This window comes from Falco rusticolus, chromosome 3 (genome assembly GCF_015220075.1).
Source record: "Falco rusticolus isolate bFalRus1 chromosome 3, bFalRus1.pri, whole genome shotgun sequence".
NCBI lineage: Eukaryota > Metazoa > Chordata > Aves > Falconiformes > Falconidae > Falco > Falco rusticolus.
In genome coordinates, this window is record NC_051189.1 from 4,209,921 (window position 1) to 4,237,600 (window position 27,680).

General features: G+C 38.8%; 1 protein-coding gene across 5 annotated transcripts in view; it reads right to left on the reverse strand.

Annotated features, from left to right (window-relative positions):
• Window positions 1–27,680, reverse strand: part of TRAPPC9 (trafficking protein particle complex 9) — a 508,539-nt gene that overhangs the window by 342,980 nt on the left and 137,879 nt on the right. The gene's annotated exons all lie outside the window — the stretch shown is intronic.

A 27,680-nucleotide genomic window follows, 5' to 3' on the forward strand; every position in this document is an offset into this window, starting at 1 on the left:
AACTTTAACTAGAGTTACATGTAGTATTTCAAATAATTGGTACTAAAAGTGTGGCAAGGTAACTGCAGCAGGCACCAAATTTTAAAAAGAAAATATTCAAGTTTAAAATACCACAGGATAAAATTAACCACAAAATTATGATGGGACCTCAAGTCAGCAAAACCTTTGTGATAGACTTCTATCTAGACCTCTCTCTCCTAAGAGGCCCTTAGAAGTTGTAAGAACCAACAGAATGAGACAGAACGTTAAAAGCTTTGTAAATACATTCCCCGTGAGTATGATATTCTTTCACATTTTCGATTAGTCCACCTTGGTGTCCCTGTATGAACTCTGCATAATCCACTGTAGGTCTTTATGGGTGCATTTGCAGGATTTAGTTTGTCTGGATCAGGAAGGTCCTTTTGTGGGCAGCCCTCCTACCTGTTCTTACTTACTAAGCCTTTGTTCACATTGTGGAGTGCTCTTGAAGCATGCAAACTTGATTGTTTCAAGCTGAATTATGAAGGGCCGTGTACGAAAGTCCTGCCAGTTGGTTAAGGGCATCTTTCCCCTCTACTCAGCACTGCTGAGACCCATCAGGAGTGCTGTGTCCAGTGCTGGGCTGCCCAATACAGGAGGGATATGGGCATAATGGAGCAAGTCCAGCCCAGGGTCATGAAGATGACCAAGGAATTTGAGCATGCAACACGTTAATAGAGAGGCTGAGAAAGCCTGGAGCGTTCTGCCTGGAGAAGAGAAGGCTCAGGGAGATCTTACCCATGTGTATAAATACCCAATGGGAGGGACCAAAGATGATGAAGCCAGGCTTTTCTCAGTGGGTTCCAACAGAAGGAGAAGGCAAATGGGTACCAATTAAATAGAAAAAATCCCCTTTAAATACAAGGAAGAGCTTTATTTTTGTTAGCCTAATCAAAAGCTAGAACAGGCTGCCCAAAGAGCTGGTGAAGTGTCCATTCTTGAAGATACTCAAAATCTGACTGGACAAGGCCCTGAGTAGCCTGCTCTAGCTGACCATGCTTTGATCGGGTGTATTGGACTAGACCATCTCCAGAGATCCTTTCCAACAGAAACAATTCTAATACTAAATTGGAAGGGGTACTCCATCCACTACCAAGCATTCAAGCCCATAACATGAGATTAGAGACAGTCTAAAACAAAATCCACCATCCCTCCTCAAAAGCACTGATAGCATAGGCATCCTATCCTTACCAGCAACTGTTTCACTTTAAAAATCTGCATTGTTTGGCCACATCACTCACTAATGTAGACAGAGTGCATTCTGTCACCAGAGAGAGCTGACAATCCAATTCTCGCTATTCCCAAGAGTCTCTTTGGCTGCTGAGGTCTAGGCTTCCTGACGGCAGAGCTCCCATCCTTTCAGCCATTCCTTTTTCCCCTTCCTCATCCCTCCCTTTCAAAACTCCTTTCCTTCTCAGGCCTTCCGACCTGCTTCCCCAGAAGGAAAAAACCCTCCCTCCCCAGAAGGTTCAGAACCACTCAGCATGCTGCAGCCAGGACACAGTAAGCAGGGACCTTCCGGCTGTCTGCCCTGCTACCCAGCCAACCCCTTGTAAAGCAAGACAGCCTGCAGCTACCCTCAACCTCAGTAAGTTTGTGGGGGGTTGCGTAACACAGGTGAATGACTCTGCATTTTTAAGTATTATAGTCAACATGTGGTAACACTGCCACTTTAAGAAAGCGCTGTGGACAACAGTCTGCACCATTTTAAATATATCCTCAATTAATAAAAATAAATCATTTGTGTCCTCGGGCACTGAAATGTAGCGTTTGTGCTTGATTTATGGACTCTGTGCCCATCGCTGCCTTTTGCTTCGCTGCTTTTTTTCAGTTGGCTTCATTAGAGCACCCTTTCAAGTAGAAGAACCCACAAGCCTTTGACAGCGTACAGCAGTCCACAGGTCAGGCTTCAGCCATCTGTTTCACCAACCACAAGCCTCTAATGTTTTGAGTTAAAAATACAAGAAAGAATTCTTTTTAAGTTTATTTCTTAGTTTTGCTCTAGTTTAATTCTTTCCAGCTGAATGAGATAAAGGAAGATATCCAAGCATAAGACAGGAAAGTGTTCATGTAAGATTATATAAAAGCACAGTACAGCTAGAAAGCATTTCAGCGTGTTCCTTGTTATAATATTTAAAATCCTATAGATAGAAAAATAAGAAAAATGGTAAGACAACTCTTAGAAATTTAAATAAAAGCCTTTGACATATAAAATTCCACCTTTTCCAGTTACACAACCGCCGCTTTTCTTGATTATTTTTTTTACAGGAGACTCCCAGTTTTGATAGGCCTGTGATGTGCCCTGTCAAACAAGCTTGTAAGGTATTGTAAAATTTGAACAGGAAATTATCTTTCTATTGGGGTGTGGGTATGACAGCTTTATGAATGACGTCAAGGAAAACCACTGTTCTACAGTGCAAATATGTGACAAGTTATTATACATATTCGCCCTCTGCCCACATTACTCAGACGCTGCAGGCCTTGCTCTCCTCCTCCTGCTTCATAAAAATGAAATTATTTTTCATATGCTAGTTTAAAAAGATAAAGGCCAACACAACATACAGCTTAAGCTTGGCAGCTGGAGAAAAAGTAATTAGGGGGTTTAGCCACTTTCCATGTAATGGAGATTACAATACAAACTTAAACTACCAAACGTGCTAGGAGTGGCTGTGTGTTTTCATTGATTTTCTCAAAATTATAATGCCATGGTATATGAACTTCCACATTTTGAAGTGCTTTTTTGAAACGTTTGATGAAAGAATCAATGTATGAACATACGAATATAAAATAAAGTAAAAGCTGGTTTGCGCCAACAGCTCTAATACAAAGCCAGACCTGAAGTTAAAGATCAGCACAATAATGTAAAAAATAGATGCTTTTTACTTCAGATCTTTTGCACGAGAAGATCCAACTCCTGGCTATCTCTCAGTACTTGCTAGGATGCATCTTAGAATCACAGAATGATAGAATGGTTTGGGTTGGAAGGGACATTCTAGATCATCCAGTTCCACCCCCCCTGCCATGGGCAGGGACACCTTGGGATGCTAAACCAAGCTGCTCAAAGCCCCATCCGGCCTGGCCTTGAAAAATATTTCTTAAAAAATGTTTACAATAATGTGTTTTTAATGCTCATTTACTGCTTTTTCTTCCACTAAGCAGCGTGTCAATGCTTTCCCTAGATGGGCACCTGTTCACCTAAACTTACTGAGATTCACTAACATAAATTAACAGCAGTCTTATAACTAAGATAAAATTTAACTGATGGTAGAATCTGCCAAGAAAAGTTACGAGTTTATACCTGTAAGTGTGCCCACATACAGCAACCAAACCAGGATGAGAACAGAGCAAGAACACAAACTACTTCCCAATCCACCCTCCCAGCCACAAACAGTATGAGACTCCTTGAAACAAAGGTGAATTCTACGTATTTAGTAACCCTCCTTGAACCTCTCTTCTCTGAACCTGTTCAATGTTTCTCTGTACCCAGAAAAACTTTCACCATCTCCTTCCTTCAAGTGTTTTTTAACATCTTCAAAGAACTCCAGTGTGTGGAGCATATGGACTGTGAATCACTGACTTTAAATAAAAAAAAAAAAAAAAGCCTTGTCCCCAGTATATGGGACATACTCTTGTGTCCACTGGATTACAGTTTCTATCAGTGTGTCCAATAGAGACATCAGGCTTAGCAGTACGCAATGTCGCGGATCTGGAATTCTCAGAAAGTACTGGCATCGTATTTGTCATCTATCAATCAATCCTCAAGTACAAAGATGGTTGAAAGCAGGAGGTGACAAACTACAGTTGACAACTTAACCGTTAGAACACTTCAGTCCACAGAGGTACTCTTGTTGGCAGTAATATTAGTTTTGTACATTCATACCATGTTATTTTCCACATAAATTTGGATCCTAACAAAAATGTTTTAAGGCATTTTTGAAAGATATCACCTTCCTTTTAATGTGCTCTTTTGCCTTACTCTTTAGGCATGCCAACTTCTTTTGCCCTCTTCTCATCATTCTTGATAGGTAAAAGGCTCTTCCTATGGAAATATTTTTGTACTGTGCTTCTGATAGGATGCCCTCGAAAAATTTCCATGCCACCTACCAAGATTTAACTCTCACCTGCTCTATTTCTTTCTTTTCAACAGCTTTTCTGATTTTTGCTTTTAAGTAGCTTCAAGCAGCAGTGCACTACTTCATTGACTGTTGTTGCTGTGTCCAAGCATACCACAATCACTACTACAAGGCAGCACTTCAGCCTCACATTTTGAACCAGGTTCTGCTTGCTCCCCAGGAAAATGTCAGAGATTGACTTTCTCTCTTTGGCTTTCTAATCAACTGCTCCACAAAACAGACATGTCTGCAAATTTAGTCTGTCTCATGTCCTGGTGCAGCACTGGTCCAATTTACAAGAGAACAGTTGGAGTCATCTCCTACTATTGTATTCAAAATTCACAGCCTCTCTAATTTCCCGTAAGATCCTACAAACAGTACCATCACACTGACCAGGTCGTAGTGTTGATTCACTCCCATCATCTTCCTACTTAGGACTGAAATTTCACACTCAGAATTCCGTGTTATTTGCTGCAGCTATTACCAAAGAGTTCAGTGTTACTCAGTGATACAGTTGATTTATTAATCTGATTTGCTTAAAATTTTCCCTAATTCGTAACACTGTACAACCATCAGAAAACCTACTCTGTATTCACTGAGATGCCCACCATTGCAATGCAGAGGAAATACTCGGAAACTTTATATTATGTTAACAAAATTTGTGATGTTCTGCAGTTTCTAATTATGCTAGAGAATGGTCTGGTACAGCATGGTCCTGGACTTCAAAGCTCAAATATCTGCAGACTTGTCTAAAAGGCTTCCTTATCCCACACGCAGCGAGTGTTTCTCACTTCTGGAATACCTGTCCTGCACTCATCTCTAAGCCTGGAACTAAGTGATAGGTAATAAATTCAAGATTAACCTAATACATTTTCAAGTCATTATTATTGGAACCCGCTAATCTGCCTGCATTTCAAGTGCTTTTGTATCAGTCAAAACATAAGAGATGTGACAGACAATTCAGGCATTCAACGTTCCAGGTTGCTGATTTATATATAGATATGGAATGTTTTCTTCTACTTCAATCAATTTAAGAAGTTGCTGTCAAATGTTTTAATGTATAGAACTACTTTAAAAAAAAATCAGCTTTGTACTGCTGTAGATACACAGCACCACACGGAGGACAGCACTAGGAACAGGAGAAAGGACCGTAGTTTGATTTTTGGTCTGATACTTAAAAATCGTACCTTTGAAAGAAAAAAACACTTTCTTGTATAAAGCCAAACTTTATATAAACTTTGTATAAACTCAAAATATGCCTGCAAATGCTCTCCATACAAATTTTCCAAATACTCTTAACAGCAAATTGCTTGTTAAATTCACAGCTACACAAACTAAAATGTGGTTCTACTATTAAATTAGCAGTTCCTTTGAATGATCGTGATGGATGCAACAGGTGTTTTGCACCTAGAGATATTTTCATGTTTTAATTAAACACATATTCAGCAGAGCTCTCAGAAGTTTTTTACTGCATCACCTCACAAAGGATCCGTTTTTTCTCCATTACCTTTGGCTCAACCTGAGTGTCTAAGGAATTTTATCAGGAAGATCTGACAAGAAAATAGCCAACAATGGGAGGAAAAAAAGCATCTAAGTTTAGGGCAGAAGTTATCTGTCGACTGAAGGCTTTTTTATATTATTTCATCTGTTTTCTGGCTGTATGGGGTGTCCCTGCCCAGGCGCTGGCGGCAGGAGCTGCAGCGCAGCCTCTGTGAGGCGAGGCCGGGGCTGCCCCGGTCCGGCCCCAGCCGGTCCCAGCCGGCCCCAGCGCCCCCCCGCAGGGCACAGCTGAGCCCCTCAGCCAAGCCGGGGGCGCCGGGGAGGGGGGCAACAGGTTTCCGCAAGGGCCACAGGCGGCCCAGGCAGAGGAGGAGGCAGCCGAGGGGGGAGCAGCAGCAGAGGCAGCCCCAGGCCGCAGCAGGAGGAGGGCAGGAGGTGCCGCAGGCCCGGAGCAGGGCTCCCCTGCAGCCCTGGCGAGCCCCCGCCGGGGCAGAGCCCCAGCCTGCAGCCCGGGGAGGGCCCCAGGCCGCAGCTGGGGGCTCTTTCCTGCAGGAGCTGCGGCCCTGGAGAGCCCCGGCAGGAGCAGGGGGTCCCTGAAGGGCTGCAGCCCGGGGCAGGGCCCGCGCTGGAGCAGAATCAAAGCAACCTCTTCAGAACACCGACAAATATGGACAATTTACACACACAGTAAAACACCAAGCCTTGCCCCTTTGCTGCTTTACAAACAACAAAAGATTGCCCACAATTATTCCGCGTTCCGGCAATGTCCAGTCTGAGTTTTGCCCTTTACCTCTCCCAACTACCACCACCCCACTGTGCTCTTACATATTATTCTCTCCCCCCCCTACTGGGGAGAAGGAGCAGCTGGGAGGGGGCCATCTGGCAGCCAGCCGAGGTCACCCTACCGCACTCGAATTCTCCGTAAAAACCTAATTTTCATTGTTCTTCTTATTAGACCCCAAAGAGAAAATTTGCTTTTCTCTTAAAATGACCTTACCAAAAACTGCAGTCAATAACAGTCCAATGTGAGTTCCCTTCTCCCCCGATTTGTTCATATTCGTGAATTAAATTCATTCAATGTCATAATTTTAAACAATTACTGATAGAGTCTAGTGTAATTTTAAATACTAAAGTGTAAACAAGAAATAACCAGGAAAAACAAGCACTGATGTTCTGATTGAGGATCGTAATAGCAACTCAAAAAGGCTAATAAAATACAGCATGCAGTCTTAAATTTTCATTAAAACAGTATATTCTTGTACTTGTAAAGACTGTAAAGAACTATCTTTCTGGGTTTTCAACACTATTGCTCATTCATATCTGTGTAACCAAAAAAGTTAAGCATTCAGCACTTCACAGATGTCAAGCTGACAGATTAGAATTAACAATAATACTGCTTTCAATATTTACTTTAAATTGTCTTTCCTAACGTCTTGCCATTGAATCCTGTATTTTCTATCCTTTTCAGATGATTTGTTCTTCTGTCCCAGCCCATGTGTCATCATGGAGAACTGCTGACTTGGTCTAAATGCAAGCAGCTTGTCAGAAACATCATCAAATCTGAGTTAAATATAGGTGGTGAACCATAATAAATGTGCCACTTACATTGTACTCACCCTTACCAGTTCCAAAAATTAAAGGAACTATTCGCATTCTACATTTTTATTAAGAATGGAGGCTTTGTGCACTGTAAGTAGAAGTAGTCTGTGGGAAGTAGAAAACAAAACATAACGGGGGCCAAGTTACAGAAAGGTTTTAGAATTGCATTTCAGTTGTTGAAAAAAATAACATACATTAAAAGTCTATAATGCAGTATAAAGAAAGGAAATCCTTCAATCTTTCTTTAGGACAAGGCACTGACTTTATATCCTAGTATAGTATTTAAATACATTGCTGAAAGCTTTATATGTCTGATGAGGCCCAAAACTGGAACTCTGGCCCCCATTCTGAAAACCTGACAGTTGTTGCAAGCAGAGAAGTGTTAACCATGTTTTGGCTAAATTTCCTTTGGATAATTATATTCCAATTAACTACTACTGTAATTTCAAATTTTTAAGTGTCACCAAAACAAATTACAGCATACCTTAGCTCTCAGACTAGAATATAGGGAACTAGAAGGTCAGTGAAATAAACAGCAATAGACTGGTAGACAATATTATACGTCAGCAACACAATTTTGTGTAGGATATAAAATGCAGTGGAGAGTTAAGGAAGTGTTTTTGAAAATTACGCTGAAAAGTATACGGGTTCTTTTGTAACAGTCATACGCACAGGCTGTGGACTGCATTTGTTAACCCACAAAACCCGAGTTTTAGTTTTAGCAGTAGCTCCTTTTACAGCCTTTATTTACTAACAAAAGCTATCCTCCTGTTAAGCTTAGTTCCTCTCTGCCCTTGGGCCAAAGAAAGACCGGTTACGTGGGCATAATCTCTGTTTTCAGACAGAAGAGAGTGGAATAAGTGTAATTCTTCAATATTCCTTACAATACAAGGAATATCACAAGTGCAGGAGAAATGCTACACGAGAGGGAAACAAGTAAACAAGTAGTAAAAAAAAAAATAATACAAAATACACTTTAATGACTGTTCACATGCAAGAATGAAAAAATTACCTAAAATACCTTTGAAAATGGGTGAGATCAAAGCAGCACATCACTTAGAACTAATCAGGCAAAATAAAACAAATACAACAGACTTGTTTCATTTGTTATAAGAATTAAGGCTATAATATCAAAGGTAAAATTTCACACATTAGAAAAGCTTGAGAAGGGACAAAATACAATGTGATATTTTCGTACCACTGGTATTTTTCACATAAGGAGCTTGGTAAGTTCAAATCAACTGCATGCAGCAAGACACCAGAATAGACAAGGATATTTTCATTGTTTAAAAAACAGGGCAAAACAAGGGTTTTTGTATAAGGAAAGAAAAACTCAAAAACTAACCCCAACATTCTCTATTTGAAATGTAACAGGAAAGTTTAGCCCTTACACTACATTTCTTAAGTTATCAGTCATTTGATATACTATATCTGAAAAAGTTGTATAGGAAGTACCGGGAAAATAAGAAAATATTTTCCTAGTCAATTTGTTTACTTCAGATCACTTTCAAGATACATCTTGCATTGTCATTGGTGATATAAAATATCCTACTAAAATAACTTATCGCTCATCTGAATAGTACATGTAACCACTGAAACAGCGCTATACTACTTGACATCCAACTACACCCATTATTCAAACCATAATCGTTCTGCTGAAAAAGCTTCTAAAGCCCCGAGATGTTTATGTACTCATCCCAGAGTATATTTATAGATATGCTGTATGCTTTGACATAATAAAAGTGTATTGCATTTATCTTTTTGAATAAATTAAAATCTAATGTAATAATTCAAAAGGCTGGTTTCCTTTAGTAAGGAAGAGATCATCACTTGGTTTTTGACTAACACTCTACTCTTGATGCACCTCAAACTTACACTCTACCATTTAATACCACATACATAGAAGCCATCTTTTCAAGGACTTCACTAAAACTGCTCTACTTTTTAACCTTTGCTGGTAAGCTCACTTGTCTTCAAACATGGGATTCATGTTTTCCCTTGGTTAACTTAATTTCTATAAGTAACACCTTATCCCATCGAACATTTCAATAATACGTAAATAAACAAACAATGCGTTTTAATCCTGATATACAAATCTGACTTGTAAAAGAAGAAGCTAAAATCTATAAAACAATTTTTAATTGTTTTGAATATATTTGTTAGCTCCCTCAACACTTTAACAAGCTTTTTTTCCAACTCAGTACTGGGGCCAGTTGTGTTTAATATCTTTATTGACAATCTGGATGAGGAGATCAAGTGCACCCTCAGTCAGCTTGCAGATGACACCTGGCTGGGGGGAGTGTTGGTCTGCTTGAGGGCAGGCAGGCTCTGCAGAGGGACCTGGGCAGGCTGGATCGATGGGCTGAGGCCAGTTGTATGAGGTTCAACAAGGTTCAGTGCCGGGTCCTGCACTTGGGTCACACCAGCCCCACACAGCGCTACAGGCTGGGGCAGAGCGGCTGGGAAGATGCCCAGCAGAAAAGGATCTGGGGGTGCTGGCTGACAGCCAGGTGAACAGGAGCCAGCAGTGTGCCCAGGTGGCCAGGAAGGCTAATGGCATCCTGGCCTGTATCAGAAACAGCATGGCCAGCAGGACAGGGGCAGTGATTGTCTCCACGTACTTGGAACTGGTGAGGCCGCGCCTCAAATACTGGGTTCCATTCTGGGCTCCTCACTGCATGACAGACGCTGTGCTGGAGCGTGTCCAGAGCAGGGCAACGAGGCTGGTGAAGGGTCTGGAGCACACGTCTTGTGAGGAGCGGCTGAGGGAACTGGGGTTGTTTAGCCTGGAGAAAAGGAGGCTCAGGGGGGAGAGACCTTATTGCTCTCTACAACTCCTTGACAGGAGGCTGTAGGCAGGTGGGGCTCAGTCTCCTCTCCCACATAACAAGCAACAGGACATGAGTAAATGGCCTCAAGCTGCGCCAGGGGAGATTTAAATTTGGATATTAGGAAACATTTCTTCACTTGAAAGGGTGGTCAAGCACTGGAACAGGCTGCCCAGGGAGGTGGTGGAATCACCATCCCTGAAATGTTTAAAAAACATGTAGATGTGGTGCCTTAGAGGCATGGTTTAGCCATGGACTTGGCAGTCCTGGGTTAGTGGCTGGACATTATGATCTTAAAGGTCTTTTCCAACCTAAATGATTCTATGATTCTACGTTATATTAAACATTTGCAGCGTGACAGTGAAACAGATTGCTCTGTAATATGGTAGCTCCTCATATAAGCATTTTACAGTTTTAGTACAGCCATTTTAAAGAGGCTTGTTAACGCTTGATTTGTTGTGAACGCAGTTCATTCATGAGAGACTTGTAAAACGCACCTATGCACTGCTTAGGCAAGATTAATTTCATAGTGCTTTCTTCAAGTCCTCAAGGGAGTTCTTCCATTCTGACAGGATAATTACAAGAAAGCAAAAAGATTGTGTTCAAGGTACTCACCTGGATACCAAAAGTACGACTTCAAAATCAGATACTCAGACTCACAGAACTTTGGATTTTGTAAAATAGCTTTGTGCTTGTCAGTGAGCTTAGATCAAGGCACAAGAAAATTCAGGAACCCCACTCTCTCCTGCCCATATGCACTTTCATACAGTCCTTCTGACTGATTCCCCTAGTCTCACACGGCTAGGTAATTTAGAAATCAGGCCACAATACCTGGAATATTATTAATTTAATAATCAGTTAAGAACAGCTAATAACTAAGCAGGATACTGGAAAAATATCTAATTACGTTGGTCATCAAATTAATGTTCTCATGATGTCATGAGTACTTGTTTTCAAAGCAACAGTTCGGTTTGCTTTTCTACGATGGCCAATCCTGTACTTTAGACCTGGTGTTTGCTTGACCTTTCACATCTACAAAAACCTAAAACACTGGGAGTAAACTGAGTCCCAAACCTATTTAAGTTTGATGAATTGTGACGTGGCATATTACACTTCAGAAATCACAGCCAAAATCAGTATTGCACAGGCCAACCCAAGCAGTACTGGGCAATCTTGCACTGGAAGCAGTATGTTCATGTGCAGTCTCAAAAAACCAGAATAACCCAGCAGAAGAGAAAGCTAGCTCAATGAATTGGCCAGAATATTAATTTTGAAGCATTACACCTGTCTCCATTCTCTGGAGAGATACTGTATTATGCATGAAAAAGTCAATGTGTGCCTTAAAAGGTTAAGAGACGTAATACATTGCTGAGACGCAAACAGGATCTGGAACTTTTTTTATGCTTTCATTAAGCAAGCTCATAGCCAATAAACACTGTTTTCAAAAACTCTGAAAAAAACACTAATACATACCATCAAAGGGACAGCAAAACTGAAAGAAAAATAAAGGCCTTAAGAACACCTACAGAAAGAAGTTTCTTAAAAGTACTTACCCAGAGACAACTACCACATTAAAGAAAAGGACAGAAGCGTAAGCCACTGAGCTAAAAGACAAATAATAAATAAATGAATAAATATAAGAACTAAAAGTTCCAGTGAAAAATCATATTCGGATAGCCAAAGCAAACGGGCTTTTTGCAGAGTATCAACCAAATGCTCCATCTCAAGTCAACAGAATTCTGGAAGTACAAAGTCCAAGACAGAAAAACACTATCACACATATACCACGCATCAAAGGAGAAAGCACACAGAACCATCATAAAATCATAGAATGGTTCGGGTTGGAAGGGACCTTAAAGATCACCTAGTACCAACCCCCTGCCATGGGCAGGGACACCACCCACCAGACCGGGTTGCTCAAAGCCCCGTCCAACCTGGCCTTGAGCACTGCCAGGGATGGGGCATCCACAGCTGCTCTGGGCAACCTGTGCCAGTGTCTCACCATGCTCACAGTAAAGAATTTCTTACTCATATCTTATCTAAATCTACCCTCTTTCAGTTTAAAACCAGTCTCCCTTGTCCCATTGCTACAGACTCAACTAAAATGTCTGCCCCCATCCTTTTGTATACCTACTACCTAGTTCAAAAAAAGCTCCAGCCTGGAGCACTTGATGGTGCACAAGTCTACATTACAAACGTGCATTTAGATATTTTCTATTCAAAGACTGCTTACTCAAGATTTTAATTTTCTATAGTATAGCTGGAATCTCAAGAGAGCTTCCATTTCTTATGTGTGCAAGTAATGTAAACACTTTTTGCTTCTTTATGGTAATAACTATGTAGTTGATCATTTCAGGAGCCAGGAAAAAAATAAATGTAATTAGTAATGTCAATTGTGAGCAAAGTATTATAGGTCAGTCCACTACACCTAACTAAAAATATTCTTAGAAACCAACAAACTATCACCATTTTACATCTGAAAATCTAATGAAGGATACATTAATATTACCATGCACATAATGCAAACGTGTAGCTATACAGGAGTAAGTTATCTGCTTTTCTAGGTTATTTTATGTAATTATGTACAAGAAAATCAAGAACTGACAAACAAATCAGATGACCACTGAAGTTTGGGACTGTAACTTCAAACAACCCTAAGGACTTTACAGGTCCCCATGTAATCCCAGATTAAGTTAAAAAATGTTTAAAAATATGTAAAAGGATTAACACCTACACTAAAATACATAGTTTAGCCTCTAAACTCTGCAGAAAACATTAATCTTGGCTACACTTGGGAGAAATTTGGCATCACTAAAAGATGTATTCTATTAAATCTTTCCTCCCTGCAGGAAAACATTGAAAAGGCAAAGCCATCACAAACAGCAAGACCTTCCTTCATATGTTATCAAATGCAACAAGAGATTTCAAGCTGAAGAGCGCTTTATTCCATATTCCATCCGTATTTCCAGCAAGAAAGAGCTGCTGTTGATACAAAAAACTTCGTAACTTGAAAATTACTGACTTAAAGGCACACTTAGCTCAGAGTGAACATGGATTATAATTCCTTCTAAAATATTTATAACTTTAATAATAATTATGAAAAAATGTTTTCATTTGTAGAAAATCATTCAATATATTCCTTCCAAGGTGACAGCTTAATAAGATAACTGCTCAGGCAAACTGAATAACCGGCTTTATGTATATCACCCTGCTACTTCAAATTTTTTTAAAAAAATCAGTCTTCTTTGAATTAAAATGTCTCCATCAATATGCCAGTTTTTATCAAAAATAACAGAACTAGAGCTCAGTGGGTATTAAATCTTTCACAAGGAGTAAAAATAAATTTCATAAGCGTATGTACTATGTATAAATAAAATAAACCCTACATTTTCACACACTTTCAGTATACAGTGTGAACTTGGCCTTGCTCAAAGTATTGGTAGCGGAAAAAAAATATATACACACATAGGCAACCAATATATTCAATGTTATCCATCTTTATCTCTGCAAGGAACCATTGTATGTAATAATCAATTGATCCAACATTTCATCTAAACAATATCTAGGACCTTCAGAAAGGAAGGGAGGGAAAACAAAGAAAGGGAAAGAAAAGTGAGAGAACATATTGTCCAATTTCATATTCCTCTTTCGTTGTGAAGCTTTACAAATTGCGATCGATTAATGCAACTGAAACTGATGATGGAAGTTTAAAAAAAACAGAATTAAATGGAACTTATGAATAATTAATCCATATATTAAAGGCCAAACTATTTAAATAAAGGACTATGTTGAATTGAGTTTCCATGATTAATATCGTTATTGGTTGTCTTAGTTCAAACATACACAGCGCATTTCTTGTCAAGTACTGTGTATGTCAGCATTACGTACTACTCTGTCAGGTCATTAACAAAGTCCATCATAATTTTTTATGCAGACTATTCCACATGTTTACTACCTCTTGCAGTCTGGTGAAGTAATTTAAGAAACATAAGGGGAGAATACCTTAAATTCCAAATCAGTATAACACGCATTTATTTTCTCATTTTTTTTACTGTTTTGTGACCCTTCTGCCATAAGGTACTTCAGTCTATAAAAGCCTTAAGAAAAAAAATGTGTGTCCTTTTGAATAAAGTGTTAAAATAAATTGCAACTACATGGCACCCGAGAAAATAAAGGCATTGTAAACACTGTATCACAGATGAACAATACAGTTTGCCCATACTTTCTCAAATATCTTATTAATAGGGCTCACTGACCTTCTTTCTTACTCTATCGCTTAAAAGCCTTTTTAAAAGAAATACCGTATTGCAGAACTTTTAAGAATTCTACTGTTGCTAAAATTAGTTTGTCTTTGTTTCACAAACTAGTTCATTACACCTGACAGTTGATGGCAAAAAAAGCACACAATTATACCGTATTATTCAACTTATAAGCCAAGTCATTCTGACATCAAGAATTTGCCAAACCAACCATTCATCTGCAGAATGCCAGATGCTGGTTTAAGGGTTTTTTTTAATCCATGGAAGCAGTCTTGAATCTGCTTCTTGAATGGACCACAGTTTTTAGTTACAGCGCTGTTTTTTAAAATTCAGTTTTGTCTTCCATTTGAAACAGCTTGCTGAGTATAACTTCAACACTCTCCACTACAGGAAATTAAACTAGCTATGCTCAACCAGACATAGCAGAAGATCATCTCGAATCATATTCTGCCTGAAATGACAACGTTAGATGTCTCTCCCAAAGTCAACAAATGAACTAGTGATTCAGTCTTGAATTAGAACTCTAGCTATTTCCTATTTAGAGTACTTTCTCCTAACTTGTATGGCTCAAAGAGGTTTGATAGAAGAGATGAAATAACAACTTTTAAGTACATAAAATTCTGATGCACAGAGGACAGGAACAGTTTACACTGGGGGTAGGAAAAATCATGAAAAGGAAGAGCTATCAGAGAAAAAAGGGAAAGTTTTCTATAGCTTTCTGCAGTGGCAAAGGCTAGAAATGATTAAATAAGTGTTGTAGAGTTTCCATCATTACATCTACCAGAACGGCCTAGGCATCACCCCTCTGCAACCTGACCTTTGAGGCAGCAAAGATAGAGACTCGATGTTCTCTTCAAAGTCCCTCCCAGCTCTACTTCCTGTCATTCGTTTAGCACCTCTTGTACAAACATGGACAGGAAAATTTATTAACTGCAGCCGGAATATTTAAGAAGTCAGTAATGAAACTGAGTACAAGGTAACTGAAATCCTACTTTCTCCCAGAAATCTACTTTCTCTTCAGGCCGAATAGGAAGTTTTTTTAAAAGGTTCTGATAAAAAAAACCCTTATCATAAAGCAGTATTATTACCTGAAGCTATTTTATTTTAATGACATACACATAAAAGAACAGTACATTCACTTTTTGTTAACCAGGAATTTTAAAATAATTTAGGTTTTACTGACTTTCAGGTGTCAGCCACAAAAAGACCATAAATGTGTTCAGCAGCTACAGAACAGATAAGCTTGCCTCTTTAATGAGAGGAAAGAAGACAGTCAGGAGTAAAGTATAACGAGAAACATTTTGTAGTAATGCTGTCTCCACATCAGTAATCTCGTTTGTGAGGAAATACGCAATTTTTCAAATTCTAACCCTTGAACATATTACTATGCTGAACACTCATAAGATCAAGGAAACATCAAGTACCAGGAAGCATCTCATGAATCTAAAGTTTAAACAGAAAAATCCAATGTTACTGATACATTAACTGCCAATTGTACAACTTTCTGTCAGTGAATGACTAATACAATGGCTGTAACTAACATGCACATTTTTCTCAGCAAATATAAAAAAAATAGTATTATTTTAATCTTTAGGGGGTAATGAATTGTCACGGAGTTGTCTGAAGATATAAATGCTTATCTAAAGCTGGGACACTGTATTTCCTATTATATTATTACTAAAACCTACACAGTGGAAAAATAATTACAAAATTTTCAATGTGATAAAGTACAATAATGCTGTTAATAGATGCATACAGAGATGTAACTGACATTTGTCTCATTGTTCCTAGACAAAAAGATCCCAAATACGAGACAAAAGATATTATTCTTCATACAAAAGATACCAAAGATTTTCAAATACAGAACATTACAACAGCCCTGTTATCTTACTCATTCTTATCCTAGAAAACTGCGTTTTCACTACTTCTTCCAGTATTTAAGGTCAGCTCTGATCCTGCTTTAAAGTTACCTCCATGGTGCATTCATCTGTGCGTTCAGCTATTTTGTGAATCACAAAGTAATTAACCTTTATTCAATACATTTATCATTCACTGACAAGTGTGGCATTTCTCCCTCAAGCCTTTCTTGGAAAAAAGTGCCATTATAACTGTTACCAACACTGTATGCAAACAAATGCTGTTGAAATGTAGAGCAGTACACACAAATGTAAGAACAGTCAAGCAAAAAGTAATTTTCACCAGCTGCCTCTGATTTCCCATATTTGTAATTAGGTCAGAAAATAACCTTTTGCACAGATAATTCTGAGCACAAAAAATCTGTAGGTTTTTTTGTGTGTGAGAGTTTTTTTAAGTTTTAATAATATTCTTCTTTTTTACTTTTTTCACCACCTAAGCGGAACACAGTAATGTTTCCAATTTTTAAGCTCAGTTTTTCAACAAGTTTCAAATCAAACAGGGTTTTAGCATTTCTAGTACATAACCATTTCAAACATTACTCAATAGCCTTTCTTCAGTCATTCATATTCATAGAAGTAAACAGGAAAAATGATTGTCAACAGAAACGTATCAAAGTTCTCTGGCATAACTTCCCAGTGGCTGATACACCCGCGGGTGGATGGACTACATATAACTTCCATTATACAGGACGAGTCTTTAGAATTACCTTCAAACTGGAAGGCCAGTAAATTTTAGAAGTAATGAGGAAAAGAGTACCAAAAGGGGGCTACAAAAAATGATCTGACGGCTGCAGCACCTCTCCTATGAGAAAAGGCTGAGAGCGTTCAGCCTGGAGAAGAGAAGGCTCAAGGGAGACCTTAGAGCAGCCTGGCAGTACCTAAAGGGGGCTGATAAGAAAAATTGAGAGAGACTTGTTACCAAGGCCTGAAGAGACAGGACAAGTGGCAATGGGTTTAAACTGAAAGAGGGTAGACTTATAGATTTATAGAATTACTGAATCATTTATGTTGGAAAAGACCTTTAAGATCATCGAGTCCAGCTGTAAAACTAGTACTGCCAAGTCCACCACTAAACCATGTCCCTAACCACCGCATCTACACGTCTTTTAAATACCTCCAGGGATGGTGACTCAACCACTTCCCTGGACAGGTTGTTCCTAACTCAATCTAAACCAATTTAGACTGGACATAAGGAGGAAATTCTTTACAATTAGGGTGGTGAGGCACTGGAACCAGACGCCCAGACAAGTTTTGGATGCTCCATCACTGGAAGCATTCAAGGTCAGGTTGGACAGCGCTTTCAGCAACCTGATCCAGTGAAAGATGTCACTGCCCATGGCAGGGAGGCTGCATTGGATAATCTTTAAAGGTCCCTTCCAACCCAAATCATTCTGTGACTGTCCGATTCTAAATTGCCACAATGGTATTCACATTAGAGACCTACATGAACTCACATACAAACTGGTGAATGACTTGTACAGACTATCTACAAAACAGGATGTCCAACATGTCTTTTCTTGTTTTTTAAAGGAAGGAGATTCTCAGCAAATGATAAAGGAAATTAAAGATCTGTAAATGACTTCTATACCAGGGAAATGGGCAGGAACCATAAGAAAAAACAAAATTAGTGGACAAATGGATTGAAGTGATAAATCAAAAGTGCTCACGGTTTTTAAGGTCAGAAACGATGTCTGCCAAATCTATTCTACAAGGAAGTCAATGTCAACATGAATAAGGATGAGTATGTCCGAATTTACCAAAAGCTTCCTAAAAAGCACTTAAGGAACTGAGGTACATGGGATAAAAGAAAAGCTTTTCCTCACAGAAAACTGGTTCAACAGACAGTAAACACCACACAGGTGCAAAGAGACGCTTATAAAACAGCACAGGGAGATACTGCCATGGGGGTCAAGATGGTCCTGTCTCATTGGATGCTACAATACAGTCACGTAATCAGAAATGAGGTTGCTAGTAAGTGGCAAGTTTTACTAATAATATGTTGATATAATAATATATTAAGTATTGAAATACAATTACTGGTTATAAATGACAGCTTAACCATTGTGGGTAGTGCTCTAAAAACAACTGCTAAGTAGTTAGCAAGTTCCAAAAGGAGAGATTCAATAGACTAAGACTCTTCAGGTAGATAGAGACTACTGAAATGCAATATGAACACAGTCCATCAAATAATAAACACTGTGCAAAAAATTAATATGGAATGATTACGCTACTTTTTTCTTTTTTTTTTTGGCGGGGTGAGGAGAAGCTAACTGGAAAACAACAAATTCTACATACAAAAAAAAACCTGAACAAACCCACCAAAAAACATACACCATTTTCAGCAGGATACTTTAGAGGCCATGAACTCTATAAGGGATTTCAAAAATTCATGTAAAAGATGCCTAAGTGATAGGTTTTAAATAATAATGATCAGCTACACCCTCTGTTTAGTGAAGTCAGTAATAACTAAATATTGAAACCTGAAGAAATGGAACAGATAACAATAATTTTTTAATGGTATCTTTCCATATTATTTCCTTGAATAACTTACTAATGGATTGTATTAGGGATGCAATACCAGCCTAGATGGAATTTTCTTAAGTACAGGTATTCTTAAACTTTATTCAGAGCCCTACTTCCAGCAACCTTCTTTTTAAGGATGCTTGGCATAGGGAAATCAAAGCATTAACAAAAAAAGAAACACAATGGCAAGTAAAGAATTTCTTCTTTGGAAACCTGCAACAAGGCAAGAATCATATCCCCGAACTAGTAGGTAACAACTAGAAAGACTGTCACATGGAAATATAAATACAAGTAGAAGTGAATCTCCATGCTGAGGTTTGAATATTTTGGTTCTTGAAAAGCGGAAATTCAAGGCCATTTGTCCCAGGCAGATGCAGTATATGACCTCTCAAAACTGTTGTCAACTTCAGCTTAACTTAATACATGATTTAAGAACAGAGTGATTTTAGTGATCCCCCAAGCAGTAAGTCCCACATCTCTCTGCCAGACTTTAGATATCCTAGTAAATGTTTGTAACAAAACAATGTTATTGAGTTTCAACTGTGCATATAGTAATAAAACTTCTGATTCTGACTAACAGAGGCACTCATCTGCCTGGAAACATATTGTTTGCTGTTCACTTTGTGTCCTGAACGCCAAAGATTGCTAAGGCTCACATACTACCCCTCATTTCCCACTCCTGTGGGCACAAATGGTGCTACAAAGGGACACTTAAAGCACAGATCACTGGCAACTGCAGGGCTTTGCTTCCCCCTGGATCCCGCCACTCAGGTGGATGGACACACTGGCAGAAGTGGATGCGTCCAACAGATGACCATTTGGCAGCACAGCTGGTTTTGGCACCTGGACTTTAGCTTCTATGTCCATAAGACATCTTAGAGAAACAAGAACAACTTCACGGACACAGGATCTACCTCATGAACAAGGAAAGTACACCTTCATGAACAAACTCTCTTAATCTCTCTAAGGGAGCAAGGGCTGCTTCTCAGCTAGGTTCGCTGCAGGGTGGAGACCTGAAGAGGAGTAGGTGAGTGGATGGTAGATGAAAAACAAGCATAGAATCAGATACCAAAGGAGGCTTTTGCACTGCCCTTGAGAAAGCACTGCAACCCAGTGCCCTAAGAGGTGCCTGCACACGTCTTGGGAAACAAGGAGAAGAAATGAGAAGCCTGTGCCTAGCAATAAATAGACCTACAATACATTTGGGATTCCAGAAACTTAAGTGGGATAGCTCACACAACTAGAGTGCTGCACTAAATAGATACAGGCACTCTGAGAAAGAAATGTAGAATAGAGATGAAGAGAAAGAACTTGAATACAAAGGCTCAAATACATGGAGCTACAGAAAGAATGACCAGCCAGGATCAAAGGGGAGACCTGCAAATAATGTTACGGTGGGCATTTTATTACAGACTGACTGACCAAAAAGAGGACAAAACCTTATTTAAACAAATCAAAGACATCTCCCAGTTGCAGTCCTTCTTCTAATGGAGGCCAAAAATCTTCCAGCATCTGCTAGGAAGGTAACATGGCAGGACACAAGAAATCCAGGAGATTTCTGGAATATGAAAGGGAGGATTTTTTGTCACAGATGTTGGACAGGCCTACTTGCTCTAACCTTGTGGCAACTTCTGTCTGCTTAAAAAAGTACTGTTGCTGTGTGTCAAATAAATTACTTTTACCTTGGTAAAACAAATACGTTTTGCACGGATCTGCTTACACAGTGCTTCTGAATAGACAGAGTACTCTTGGCTGCTCTTTTATCAAGAAAAAAGATGGATGTCCTCACGTTAAGGCTATAAAAATTAGTTCTTCATACTTATGACTCAGAATTTTCTGAAGAAGCTTACTCCTTTTTCTTAAAATGGAGCACTCGGCTTTCATCAGCAGTACTACCCCTAATGATCCTAAAACTGACAGTCTAAAAAACATGATGAGTCCTTACAAGGAGTCTAGTAGCAATTATCTTCTCTTAAATATCGATAGAGCAGATAGATGCTGAGCTAGCCACAAATTTTCAGACAAACAAGAACTCACTAATGATGGATTCTTGAAACTATGAGGAATGAGACAGTGGGATAACCAGTCAATTGCAGGATTTCTCTTGCAATGTAACAGTGCCAGTTCTGCTAGAAAAAAACATAGCAGGGAAATCAAGGTTTCTGGAAGACAAGATGCAGGTGTCAACTTTTAAATGTCACTAGCAAAGGATGTACATTAAAAAGTTTTGAGAAAGATATTAACTTGTAATCTCAAAGAAATATGACCTAATAGTCCATCAGTCTTCTTTAGCTGACCAGGATGAAGAGAAAGGCCTTTGTGATACTTGTTAGAACATCCAAGACCCGGGCCCGTATCTGCAGGGTGAGAATCATGTTCCTTCTTACTTTTTTCCAGAGACTGGGCATTAGAGTTTTTAACCTGTGCCACAGTATTCAGGAGTTGCATAAGTTGATTTAAAGGCAGGGTCACAATAAATACAAATAGTAGCCTATGATTCTTCGGACTACAGAATAATGATTAATTTTTTGGGGGTTTTAATTTCTTTACAGAGACCTGAAAGAGACAAAAAGGATGGTCTTTTTTAATCACTGATACTTTCTTTAAAGGAAAGAGAGAAAAACAAAATCAGCAAATCAGACTAGCAGAACAAAGGGAAGTTTTCCAAATTCATGTATGTTACATATTTGCTACCAGACATCATCACAAGTTATAGTTAAAATAAAAAACCCAAAACATTCCAACTGCTGTTAATCTTATATAAAACTACGCAGTACCACAAACCCCTACTACTACAGCCAAAAGGAACAGAGAAAAGAATAGTCAAGGCCACTTCACACCTTTGCATTATAAATCTTTCTCTCACCCAAAGAAGATCTACTCTATTTCTTTCATACTTGATGGAAGCATGGAATAGAAACTCTCCCATCTATGGCTGAGCAGGCAAACTACAACTGCTTAGCACTTGATGGCTGCTCATATCAATTCTCTGTAAACCCAGCTGCTCAGCTGTATTGCTCCCTTTCAGTTCCCCACAGCACTCTCACATTTCCATTCAATAATAAAATACGGTGAATGCTTCTTGATGTTGCTTTTTTTGACATATGGGACATCCCTCTGAATAACCAAGACCAGGAAACCATCATTTTGAACTACAAAGAGTTAGAATTGTCTTCATAGTTTTGCATGTTGTATACTAGTTTTTAAACAGATAACAAAAAAGTCACCACAGAAACTAGGCAACGTCTGCCAAGGATTATTTTGCAAATTACATTTCTACTTTGTCCAAGTACATACAAAACAAATTTAAGTGACAGTTGCGTAAAAATGTATGATTTCTATGCACACATGGGTGAATTCTTAATGCACAGCTCAAATAAATGGAGTTGAATACCCCTTTATGAAGTTTGTAATGTTTTCAAAGACTAAACAGTATTTTAGGCTTACATTTTTATACAACTTCACCTCTTTCAAATTATAATTCAAATATAGAGGTTCTCCCAGGTATTTGCTTGAGACCTGTAGGCATTTAATTGATGAAGTGCTTACAAAAAACTACAGTTCAGAACATCTCAGTACAATGTGGATATGAACACTGCTGTCCGCCACGCATATTTGTTAATAACTGAGCTATGGAAATTATTATTTCTTAAATGGAAATAAATTAATATGCCAAGCAGCAGATGAATGACAGCAGCTCAATCTCAAAACCATATCTTAAGAATTCTACCTGTCCTCAGTCAAGAGAACAGGAAACTGAGATGCACAGATGCAAATAATGTTGGTCTTAGGAGTCCAAACAGAAATAAAAACCATTCTGAAAGGTAATGCTCTTTCCAAAAAGCTATATAAATGTGTTCTATTCAGAATACTAAACAAAGGAAGGTACATGTTGTACCACAGACACACTTCTGGTAACTGAAATTCAATACATCTGAAGACAAAGGCACAAAAATGACATTTGACATCATCAGCTAAAGCCAGCATCTCATCAGTAAAATAAAAGCAGAAAATTGCATTTTAAATGAACATTGGATGACTCTTTTTTTTCTTCATCTCCAAAAAGGAAAAGCAACAATCTCAGCCAAGCATCATATGTCTTAACTAAATGCAGCTACACCTTCTTGAAGAAACAAATTCCTGCCTTCTCATCTCTTCCCCTTAGTTACCCAGTGTCATGTTTCAGTTAGGATGAGTTTCAGCCAACAAGCCCTTAGCCAAAACCCAATTTCAGTCACACATTGATCATCTAAAAAACCTGACCATCTGTGTTTCATGAAAGGGAGATGTAAAAATGAATATTAGCAGCATATTGATGAAACTGCAAACCAATCTGTCACAACCTCCTTTGCAGTCTCACATAAAAGGCAAGGCTGGCAGGAATCGAAAAAATTCCGTGGGAAAACTTCTGGAAGAGAAGAAACAACTGCTTCTAACAACTCAGTTGTCTGGGAGAGAATATAAAGAGAATAAGTGAAGTATGGGTCTGCCAAACACTAAGGTAACACGGAGATCTGGCAGTCATCTATTATGGCCAGTGAGATCACTCACGCTTGACATCTTCCGCTATTAACACAGTATTGTTAAAGCAATAAAACCAGTGTGATTTCTGCATGTTAGGAGGAAGTAGATTACATGAGTTTGAGAACTTTACAATGATCAAACTTGTTTTACCTCCACAGAGGACTCCATAATATATACAATCAAGAACAGCTGTCCCTTATTCCCAGTGAGGATACGCTCTTAGCTTATATTAAACTTGGCATGCACTGTGACTACAAGGATCATTTCATTAGAAAAACTTTGCATTTTTCCTTGCTGAACTTCTGAAATTCCTATTAGCCCCATCTCATGTTTCTCAAGACACCACTTACAATGCCCACCCAATGCTCAGTATCATCCACAACTCTGCTGAGGACACATTATTTCACTGTCTGGATTGTTGATAATGGATGATAGCAGCTCCAGTATCATCAAAGAACCAGCCATTTCATCCAAGAAGGCAATCAGGTCTGTCAGGCTTGAGCTGAGGTTGGTAAGTCCCCACTGACTGTGCTCGACTATGTTCTTGTCTTTCATGTGTTTGGAAAAGCCCCCGTTATCTTTCCAGAAACTGAAATGAGGTTGAGCAGCCTATGCAACCTCAAATCTGCCTCCTTATCTTTCCTTTAGATGGGCACAACATCAGCTCTTTTTCCAGTCATCAGCAACCTTCCTGACTTGCCAATTTCAAATTCATTTATGTCCCTTCAGTATGAAAAACACCACATCCTTCACCAGACTTCAAAAAAAGAAACTGCATCATTTCAAAAATCACATCTGGGTGCCATCTGTGGAATGTTGCTCAACAATACAGTAATTCTTTCCTTCAGAGTTCTCATCTTTACCAACACATTTTTTCATGATCTCTAGTGTAATCTTGACAAATTTATGGGTTTTACCATAACTTCATCTTCAGACATTTTTTTTTCTTTTTCTATACATGCCTAGAACCAAACACCAAGTTCTCCCACTTGTTTCTAGGTGCATACATATACAAATACATACACACACAGATATAAATACATATATCCAGTAAATTATATAGGCGTATCTATCCAGAACTTCGGGCATGACAAGTCAACAACTAACACAGTGAAGTTCTTCATTGTCCAATAAAGTTTTTGTCCATTACTTCATACATGTTTTTTCCTGTTGTCATAATAAATGAACATAATGTGATAATATTCCTATCTCATTAAAAAAAAAAAAAAAAAAAAAAACAACCAACACCGTCAGCAGTTCAGATATTACAACCTTACAGACACTTCACTTTACAGCATCCTCTCACACTTTCATTTCAAGCACTTCTGAAGCACAGGCAGCTTTAATCACAGTCAACTTCACTGTAATACATAATATAGCTTTGATAGCATTATAGGATTAAGACTAGTAATCTCACAGATGCAATATCCTTCAAGGTATACATCATGTATAAACTCTTCTCCTGCCAATCAATTACTTTTTCTTTTCATAGAAGTAAAATCACTATTAATCACTAGCATGACATTTTTCCTGCTCCTTTTTTCTCCATCTGAAGGCAAGTGCAAACCCAGGATATAAGGTTCTTATTTGCTCTCCTGATTTTCACACACCACCTTTCCAACACATAAGCCTCTTGTACATTCTAGAAACCACACACAAATTCTAAGGAGTGCACATACTGAGCATACCAATCCATATTTAGTCCATCTCAAACTGGATTTCAATCTTTTTTTTAATATAATTTTGCCTGAATTATTTCACATTCACAATACAAGCTGGATACCTGCTTCGTTTGTAGACAAAACCAGGCACATCCCAACTCCAATAATAACTAGAAATACAAACTGCAGTATGATTCACATTTCTGGTGCAAAATTTGAGAAAACTAGGAAAAGAATCTGGATTTGGATTTGTTCCTTCCTCATCCCCCTAAGAATTAGAAGTTACAGATTACTTGCCGGCACTGTTTACAACAAAAGTTACCCTCAAGAACAATAGTAAAATTAGTAATTGCTCTACCATCGACATAAACACATCCACATTACCGCAACTTTTTTTGAAAGCTTTGCTGAAAATTATGCAAAAGTAAAATTATTAGAGTAATGAGCCAGTATATTTTTCTTTTTTTTTAACTGTTCAACGAATCAGTTATATGTGACAAAACCTACTCAATAGACCAATACGAAGTATGAAAAGCCTTAAAAATAGAAAATTTCCTTTGAGCAGCCAATCCAAACTTGGCTTTTGTATTTCAGATATACCAGTAAGATGCTTTCTGATATGCTGGATGACCTGTTGTTGTGGTTTACACCCAGCCAGCACCTAAGTATCACGCACCTACTCACTAACAACCCCCACACACACCCTCAGTGGGACGGGGAGGGCAGTCTTCGAAAAGGTAAAACCCATGGGTTGAGATAAGAACAGTTTAATAATTGAAATCAAATATGATTATGATAATAACAACAATAACAATAACAATAACAGCAGCAATGACGAGGGAGACAACAAAAAGAGAAATAGAGAAATAAAACCCAAGAGAAACAAGTGATGCACAGCACAACTGCTCACCACCCGCTGACCAATGCCCAGCCAGCCCCTGAGCAGTGATCGGCCAGCTCCCCCCGGATTATATACCGAGCGTGACATTCTATGGTATGGAATATCCCTGTGGCTAGTTCGGGTCAGCTGTCCTGGCTCTGCTCCCTCCCAGCTTCTTGTGCACCTCTTCACTGGCAGAGCCTCTTCACTGGCAGAGCGCTGGAAACTAAAAAGTCCTCAAGTTGGAGGTAGCAAACTACTTAGCAACAATCAAGACATCAGTGGGTTATCAACATAATTCTGATACAAAACCAAAAACAGAGCACTGTGCCAGCTACTAGGAGGAAAATTAACTCTATCCCAGCCAAAACCTGGATACTTGTATTTCTTTATTTTGTAACAAAATCCTTTTGCTGCATTGTGCCATTTTGCCTTTTTTTTTTAAATACACATCTTATCTCACTGGAACAAACCAGACATTCATGTAGGATGCAGAGCTACAATGGACAGCAGGAACTGCTTAAGGAGGAATATGACAAGCAAGGCAACAAAATGATCATCATTCTCATTTATTCTCAGTATCCCCCAACAAAAGTTTTTAGCGCAGACATTGCATTTGGATCACCCAGACAATTTCTACCTATCAAATCCAGTTTTCCATTTCTTTTCTCCCATGTTGAACCTCTCTATTTTTTGGGCCTTCCTAACAATTTAGTAGCCATGAATTCTACAATTTAAATTATGCACATAATGAAAACAAACTTCCTTTTGATTACTTTAAAACTTCACCTGGTAATTTCCACAGCTGAAGAAATCAGTAATACTGATGCTATCTTCTTCAAAATCTTAAACTTTCCACACACTTCCTACAAAAACAAAGTTTGTTTTGATTTCAATTTTTCAGATAGGCATGATCTGTAATTCATGTCAACATCTAGCAGAAAACTGATACATTCAATGACAAAGTACTGGAAAAAATATTGATCTTTTTATGATTATAATAGTTGTATAAATGTCGATAGCTTTTTCTGGATCTCTACCTAATGAATTTAAAGGCAAAGAAAAATTAACCATGCTGTCCATGATTCAGAGAGGCCCTTTCCCCAACTCCACAGTAGTAACAGGGTAAAACTAGTCTAGGTCATCTCTTTCCCAGCATGGTGGATGGTAACACATCATCCCAAAACCTGTATCACCATTATTCAGAGCCTTTCGCTGCTCCTCATGGCCCTACAGTCCAACTCCCTGTCAATCTAATAGCAAAAAAAAACAAAAGAAAAAAAAAAACCAAAAAGATCTCCAAAGGCCTGACAGCTCCCCTACCATGCAGGTCTATACCCTTTTCTAGTCCCTTTGTCGGGCATGCTGCAGTACTGCGGGCACAGCACAGTGCAGCCACTACAAACACAGTTTATTCAAATGTGGGACCTGACGCCCTCACTCCGGTCAGACTTTCTTAAAGCCTCCTCTGTACTTAGCCAAAGCTAATACAAGCATTTGAGCCCCAGACTCTCTCTGTATTATCACTTCAGAAATATTTACCCAAAAAAGTCAGGTACTAAGAAAGCTGCAGGACCTCGGATCACTTGGCGTTTAGGCCCAAATGGAGGAGTATCCAAGGCTTCTATATGATACCCAGCCTCAGAAAAGCCCCAGGTGTTTGCTGTGATGCCAGGCAGTCATCCAGAGCCACTGCTGGAGGCCTTCCAAAGGAAAGAGCATCTCACAAACCCACGCTTGGAGCACAACACACAAAAATAAAGCCATGTGAAATTTTTCGTATCAAATTTCACCTTTAAGGAGATGAATCTCTAATTTAGTATAATTCTGAATTTCTTAAAAGGCGTAACACCAACCCCA